At 50.5% G+C, this 7,500-nt stretch overlaps 1 pseudogene; it reads right to left on the bottom strand.

The window, feature by feature from the left end:
- LOC143266353 (large subunit ribosomal RNA) overlaps window positions 1–5,694 on the bottom strand; it is an 8,362-nt pseudogene extending 2,668 nt beyond the window's left edge.
- Window positions 5,695–7,500: the final 1,806 nt, after the last annotated feature.

Here is a 7,500-nt window from a genome sequence, read left to right as displayed (position 1 = left end):
ATTAGATAGCGATTCAGAATGTATAACTTTTGCCATGGACGCAAGGCAGCGCGGCGCAGGCGTTCAAGCATCGACTCCAGATTAGAGGGAGAGGGGGCCAACATGCCACTCTGATTGTAGTTGTGACCCAAATATTTTAGCTGTTCGAGCACACGCAGAGTAGGAACCGACGCGCCATCTATTTCAAATCGTGACTTGGTGTCGACCACAACTCTTTTAGTGCCTGGTACACGTGCGAGCTGGAGGGCACGACATTTGGAGGGATTCACCTCCATATGGGTCTTCTTCAGGAAGGCGTGGAGCCTACGGAGATGTTCTTTAATTCCGTGAATAGTGTTACTGACAAATATTATGTCATCGGCAAACAGCAGACAGCCAATCCTGGAGTCCCCAAGTTGGATACCATCCTTGGGGTTAACGGAGGACACAAGGTCGTCGATGGCGATATTAAAAAGGATCGGGCTATCCGTGTCGCCTTGTCGAACTCCACGACACATCCTGATAGGAGAGCTCCTTTCTCCATGACACTCGATGATGGTATCGACCTCCTTATAGGTCGACATAATATATTTCACGGTGTGCTGGTCGACACCTTTGTTTATAAGAGCGTTTTCTATGGCGGTAGGGTGAATTTTGTCGAATGCTTTCGTTAGGTCTATGGACAACACGTAGAGGGGCTTGCCATTCATTCGGTGTTCTCGCACGATCGCGTCAAGAATGGTGCTGCTGGCCATAATTCCATCGCATGGAGTGAAACCCCTCTGAGCGTGGTGCAATTTCACATTGTTTGATAATCGAGAAGCCAGAATTTTGTGTAAGAGTCGGGAGAAGATGGAAGAGACTGTGATAGGGCGCCAATTAGCAGTTTTCGATAGGTCGCCCTTCTTGGGTATCAGCACGGTACGGTTGTGACGCAAAATGGTTGGGGTGCGGCAGAGACCAAACACGATATTGAGAAGTCCAACCACGTCCGCCAAGTTAGCCCTTCGCAGGTCTTCGCGCGTAATTTTATCAGGGCCGCTCGCCGATTGTTTGAGGCGCCGTAGAGCTAACTCCGTCTCCGCGAAGGTGATAGGGTAATCCAAGCGCAAGACTTCGCTAGGAGGTTGCGGGGCTGGACCGGAGTACTCAGGACATTCCTCAAAAATAGGACGAAAATAGGCCTCTATCTCGGCCATCTTAGGACATACGGTCACGTTAATATCCTTGTCGTCCAATATAGCATGGGCCAGCTGTGTAGGGTTCTCAGCAAACAACCGTTGATACATGCTGAAGTTTGCGGACCTCTTAGCCGCACGATTCGATCCTTTCCGAACCTTGGATCTTTTTGGCTCGGTTCTTTTGCGCCTCCTCTTCTTCCCCCCCGGGCCAGATGATGGATCTTGGCGGTTCCCAAGATCACAAATGGCAGAAGATAAAGACGGGTCGAACTCCTCGAACTCCGCGCAGTCGAACAATTTAGAAATGAGTAACTGGGTATCGGGGGAACATGATGGTGACAGGTCCTTCAGGAAGCGGCAAATATCTGTCTGTTTTAAGAGTGGGCAGCTATTGTTATCAGCGTCTGACGGCGCCCATGCATCGGCAGTCGCTGCGGTACCAGGAAAAGGATCCGCCTGCTCGATAGGACACTCCGCAGAACGCCGTGAGTATGTGTGTGTGGGTGTTGACGGCGCGCTCCCGGCAGCAGAAGTCGAGGCAGATGTAATCCCCGATAGAGTCTCTTTGTAGGACATCTTCTGCCGTTGTTTCTTTATGGCCTCACTGGAGCGGCCAGTGTGTGAGGCAGCCAGCCGGGTGTTGATTTCCGTCTGTGATAGGCCGACGGGCAGCTGCGATTCCAAAAGTGCAAGCTGCATTTCTTCCGACGGTGTCCATTTCGGCCTACTGGTTGGAGCACGCTTCTCGGCCAGCACGAGATCTTGTTGGTTGTAATCTGTCGGGTGAGCACGTTTGATATGTTGTCGAAGACCAGCATATTTTGGAAATTTGGATGAGCATATGCTGCAGGAATATGAACCATCCTCATTGGGAGGAGGCTGTGTACATCGCCGAATGTGCTGCTTCCTCTGAGCCAGGACCCTTGCCGAGAGATCAATTAAGCAGGAAGGGCATGCCGAGCAATCATTATCCGAACGTGTATCGACGGGATATCCATGGGACGTCGCCGAGTCGTCAACAGAATCCAATCCGGGTATCCGAGTTTTATTCTTCGTGTTCTTTGGAGCGGTAAAAATTTGGAGCTAAGCTCCGAGGCGTCCGAGGGCTGCTGACCCCGGGACACCTCCGACATAATGTCGTTTGGGCTTGCGCCCGTTCGCCGCACGCCGTTTAGCCGTGACTGGGACTGCGATGGTGACGTGAGTCACCCAAACAGCCAACCAGTCACGTTACCGGCAGGTACCACTAGGAGGTAGGTCGTGCGACTTGGATGGGAGAGGCTGAAGGACCTAACGAGAGGTCTGAGTTACGCATTGCCATCCCTGCAACCATGACTCACGCAAGCGACGGAGTTTTTCCCCCGGCGAACCGAAGGAGAAACTCGGAGCGATTTACGCTTAAGAGAGTCATAGTTACTCCCGCCGTTTACCCGCGCTTAATTGAATTTCTTCACGTTGACATTCAGAGCACTGGGCAGAAATCACATTGCGTCATCACCCTTGAGGGCCATCGCAATGCTTTGTTTTAATTAGACAGTCGGATTCCCCTAGTCCGTGCCAGTTCTGAGCTAAGCGTTGAATGGCGGCCGAAGAGGCGAAAAGGACGGCCGAAGCCGTCACAAGAAGCCTCGCAGCAAGGAAGATCCGTTGGCGGCCAAGGCACGGGACCGAGCTCGGATTCCGGGACGCGACGCGAAGTCGCCAACCGTTCACCTCGCCCAGGCCCGGCACGTCAGCCTGGCCAACTTCCCGACCAAGCCCGACACGCCCCGCTCCTCAGAGCCAATCCTTATTCCGAAGTTACGGATCCAATTTGCCGACTTCCCTTACCTACATTAATCTATCGACTAGAGGCTCTTCACCTTGGAGACCTGCTGCGGATATGGGTACGAACCGGCGCGATACCTCCACGTGGCCCTCTCCTGGATTTTCAAGGTCCGAGGGGAAGATCCAGACACCGCCGCAACTGCGGTGCTCTTCGCGTTCCAAACCCTATCTCCCTGCTAGAGGTTTCCAGGGAACTCGAACGCTTATACAGAAAAGAAAACTCTTCCCAGATCTCCCGACGGCGTCTCCAGGTCATTTTGGGTTACCCCGACGAACACTCTTACGAGGGCCCGATTGGTATGCGGTTCCGCTGCCGGGTTCCGGAATAGGAACCGGATTCCCTTTCGCCCGATGGGTGTGTTTCTTCCCAAATCACGCAAAATTATATAAACAACGACGCATCTGCGACGCAACGACGACACGACTTGCGTTCGATAGTTTGTAAGATTTAACCAAGCAAAAAATAGAAAAAAAATCGCTTTCAGGCGTTCGACAACGTCGCATCACGTCGAACGTGAAGTATCCATCGATCCGAACCGCGATCATTTTTTTTCAGCGTTCAACGTTTTTGTCAATTTATCAATAAAAATGATCATGTTCGAGCGGTGGATTAGGACACAAACACGAAACGACGGCGACGTAAATTGTTATTTAACTGCAATTTTTTTCTCTTTTTAACATTTTTTGCCTTTTGCGCGCGTACGTGCGTGCGAGCGTACGTATGTTTGTCATTTGCGTTCGAAAAGCGTGAATTTTAGGACACCTCATCAACATTAGATTTCTCTTAGGGCTTAGGATCGACTGACTCGTGTGCAACGGCTGTTCACACGAAACCCTTCTCCACGTCAGTCCTCCAGGTCCTCGCTGGAGTATTTGCTACTACCACCAAGATCTGCACCGACGGCGGCTCCAGGCAGGCTCACGCCCAGACCCTTCTGCGCACACCGCCGCGACCCTCCTACTCGTCAAGGCTTCATGGAGAACGGGAACTAAATCCCGTTCCTGCGCACTTGCCGTTGACGGCGGAGTATAGGCGCGACGCTTCAGCGCCATCCATTTTCAGGGCTAGTTGCTTCGGCAGGTGAGTTGTTACACACTCCTTAGCGGATTCCGACTTCCATGGCCACCGTCCTGCTGTCTTAAGCAACCAACGCCTTTCATGGTATCCCATAAGCGTCGACTTAGGCGCCTTAACTCTGCGTTTGGTTCATCCCACAGCGCCAGTTCTGCTTACCAAAATTGGCCCACTTGGCACTCTGATCCAAGAAAAATTTTATCAATTTATATCTCGTGGCTTCATGAAAATTCAAGCAAGCCAGAGATCTCACCCATTTAAAGTTTGAGAATAGGTTGAGGTCGTTTCGGCCCCAAGGCCTCTAATCATTCGCTTTACCAGATGAGACTCGTTATGCGTTCGAGTCGAGTGCCAGCTATCCTGAGGGAAACTTCGGAGGGAACCAGCTACTAGATGGTTCGATTAGTCTTTCGCCCCTATACCCAGTTCCGACGATCGATTTGCACGTCAGAATCGCTACGGACCTCCATCAGGGTTTCCCCTGACTTCGTCCTGACCAGGCATAGTTCACCATCTTTCGGGTCCCAACGTGTACGCTCTAGGTGCGCCTCTTCTCGCAATGAGAACGAGACGCCCCGGGAGTGCGAGGCCTAATCGTAACGAGGCCCATCCTCCCTTAGTCGACTTCACGGACGACTTTCACTTTCATTTCGCCTTTAGGTTTATCAAATCCCAATGACTCGCGTACATGTTAGACTCCTTGGTCCGTGTTTCAAGACGGGTCCCGAGAGTACCCAAAGCAATAGCGTCGCCGACCGGTAATTCAAAGTTTGGCCAGTCCAAGGACTCCGCCTGCCAACAGCCCGCCAGGCCCGGTTACGGCGCTAAGTCCGTACATCCGGTATCTAGACTGGAACGAGCTTGCGGCGGTCCTGGACGCAGTGCGTTCGAGAATTTTGCGGCCCGATACCGTCTGAGTACCGTCGCGCAGTCGGCCGGGCATCCAAGGGGCTGTCATCGTACGCTAAAAGCGACGGACAGTCTTCGCCTCGGGCCTTAGACCGACACGCAACGGGTCGCGACGTTCTACTAGGGGAGAAGTGCACGACTACATAGCCGGAACATTCGCCGCGGGTGGTGTGCCCACGCCGATGGGAAACCCGCCGTAACGGGACCATCCGGGGCACTATCGCACCAACACGGGAGCCAGCTTCGTTGACGATGAATCTCCCCATTCGATCTTTTGGGTTTCTCGGGTTTACCCCTGAACGGTTTCACGTACTCTTGAACTCTCTCTTCAAAGTTCTTTTCAACTTTCCCTCACGGTACTTGTTCGCTATCGGTCTCGTGGTCATATTTAGCCTTAGATGGAGTTTACCACCCACTTAGGGCTGCACTCTCAAGCAACCCGACTCTAAGGAGAGATCCACCCGAGACGCGTACCGGTCGCTACGGGCCTGGCACCCTCTATGGGTAAGTGGCCCCATTCAAGATGGACTTGGACGCGATTCGATGTCTCGGGATAAACGGATCCTCCTGAACACTACATTTCCCAGCGGCGTTAACCGCGGGATTCAGTGCTGGGCTCATTCCTGTTCGCTCGCCGCTACTAAGGAAATCCTTGTTAGTTTCTTTTCCTCCGCTTATTAATATGCTTAAATTCAGCGGGTAATCTCGCCTGCTCTGAGGTCGTCGAAATTTTATTATTTCTTTTCAAAGTTATACCACAAACTGTACGCTCTTTTCGGGGTTTCGACACGTAATACGAAAGGTATATTAATACCAACGACGCACAGGGATTATGTCGTTCGATTTTTTCCTTGTATCGTTCGATAACCAACTATTTTTCTCTTTTCGGATCAACACAATATCGTCGACTACTCGAAGGTACGTACGAGCCAAAATGAAAGCTCGGTGTCTCCTCTCTCTTTTGTTCGACAAAAGAAAAAAGGCACTTAAAACGCCGCATATTCGGGCAGGCGGGACAACGACAAAAAAAAAAACGACGACGACGACGTCCGGTTGTTCTCGACTCGCGTCGGAGTATATATGTATATATTATAATCGGATATATCTTTTTATCTATCCAGGGCGCGTTAAAACAAACGACGAGGAGAGACTACGACAACGAGGAGATAAAGGTCGGACCTTTTCTTCTTACCCTCGGCGCGCTCTCGCACACGATCGTTTCATGTTTCTTTTGTCCCCTAAAGGATACATATACCGTTACAACATATTTACGTTCGAATATACACTCGACGGTCGATAAACCGTAAAGACGCATCGTCCGATACGTTTTTTCTTTTGCTGTCGCGTTCCGACGCAAAATCCCAAGAAAAGGGCGAGAATGCCAGAGACAGCCATGTAAACCATCGGTGACTTATCATGGTCCAGAGAATAAAGGGTTAAAGGAAAAAAAAATCCCATTTTTAACGTGCGTGGTACACCTTCGTCGTGTATATATCGTTCGATGAAACCACGAGCGCACAAAAGGAGGAACAAAAGCGTTTCGAGATCGATCTTCGGTGTAAATGTCATTGTTCATTTGCGTTCGACCGTTGTTCGATAAAAGAAATTTAACACACGAACAACAATGAAGGGAGACTCTCGCAAGACGATCACCAAATAAGCGTTTATCGTTCGATCGGTCCGGGTTTTTCAACGTCCGTCCGGCACAATTATGCACTTCGAGGACTGGACGACCGGAACCCGTATTGGGATCGCGCGGTCTTCCGCTTCTAATCAACGACAACGAAGCGATCTGCGCTTGTAAATGTTAAAAAAACGTGGCGAAGCTACGATCTCGTAATAATTTAACCGTGAAAGAGCTTCCGTCGCACGTTTATTTTTAACTTTTCTCCTCGTTGTATAAACTTTCGCACCGTCGAAAAAAAAATTCGACAATCATTTCAGACAACGTCGGGAGCGCGGAGAAACGCCGTAAACACGCTCTACTCTCGGCTTGCTTCCTTCAAATTGGTGTCTAACAATTCTCTCGCAGGGCGAAGAATCATTTTCTCTCTCGTCTAAATATCCTTCTGTAGTTAGGTGTTTTCGACTCGGGAGCGCTCTTTCACGGGCGGTCGTATATGGTCTCTTTTAGGGGTTTAACTAGAAACCACGACTCACGCAAGCCGAGATAAGCGCATTCCGCCGAGAAGATCCTAAAAACTAAGAATTGCGAGATATACGAAAATGTTCTTCTGTCGCCTGTGAAAAAAATGAACACTAGCAAAGAGAGGGCGAGACACGAACGTTCCATTTAACATTCTCCGCGTCAAACGCCGACGAAATGTCCAACCATCGCTCGTACGTTTTCGCCAATTTCGCAAGTTGTTCTCTCTCTCGCGTTCGACCATCGGATCCCGCTCCGAAACGTTCGACTTTTCGGCGTTTAACAGTTTCGTTTTATCTAGTCGAACGACGAGCGGTACCGAAAAAAATTTAACAATGAAGAGAAAACCTTTTGCTGCTAAAGGCAAACGCAAGCAGTCTTTA

Source organism: Megachile rotundata, unplaced genomic scaffold (assembly GCF_050947335.1).
Source record: "Megachile rotundata isolate GNS110a unplaced genomic scaffold, iyMegRotu1 scaffold0305, whole genome shotgun sequence".
Lineage (NCBI taxonomy): Eukaryota > Metazoa > Arthropoda > Insecta > Hymenoptera > Megachilidae > Megachile > Megachile rotundata.
The sequence above is the reverse complement of the archived record's forward strand: the minus strand, read 5'-3'. Positions and strand labels throughout refer to the sequence as shown.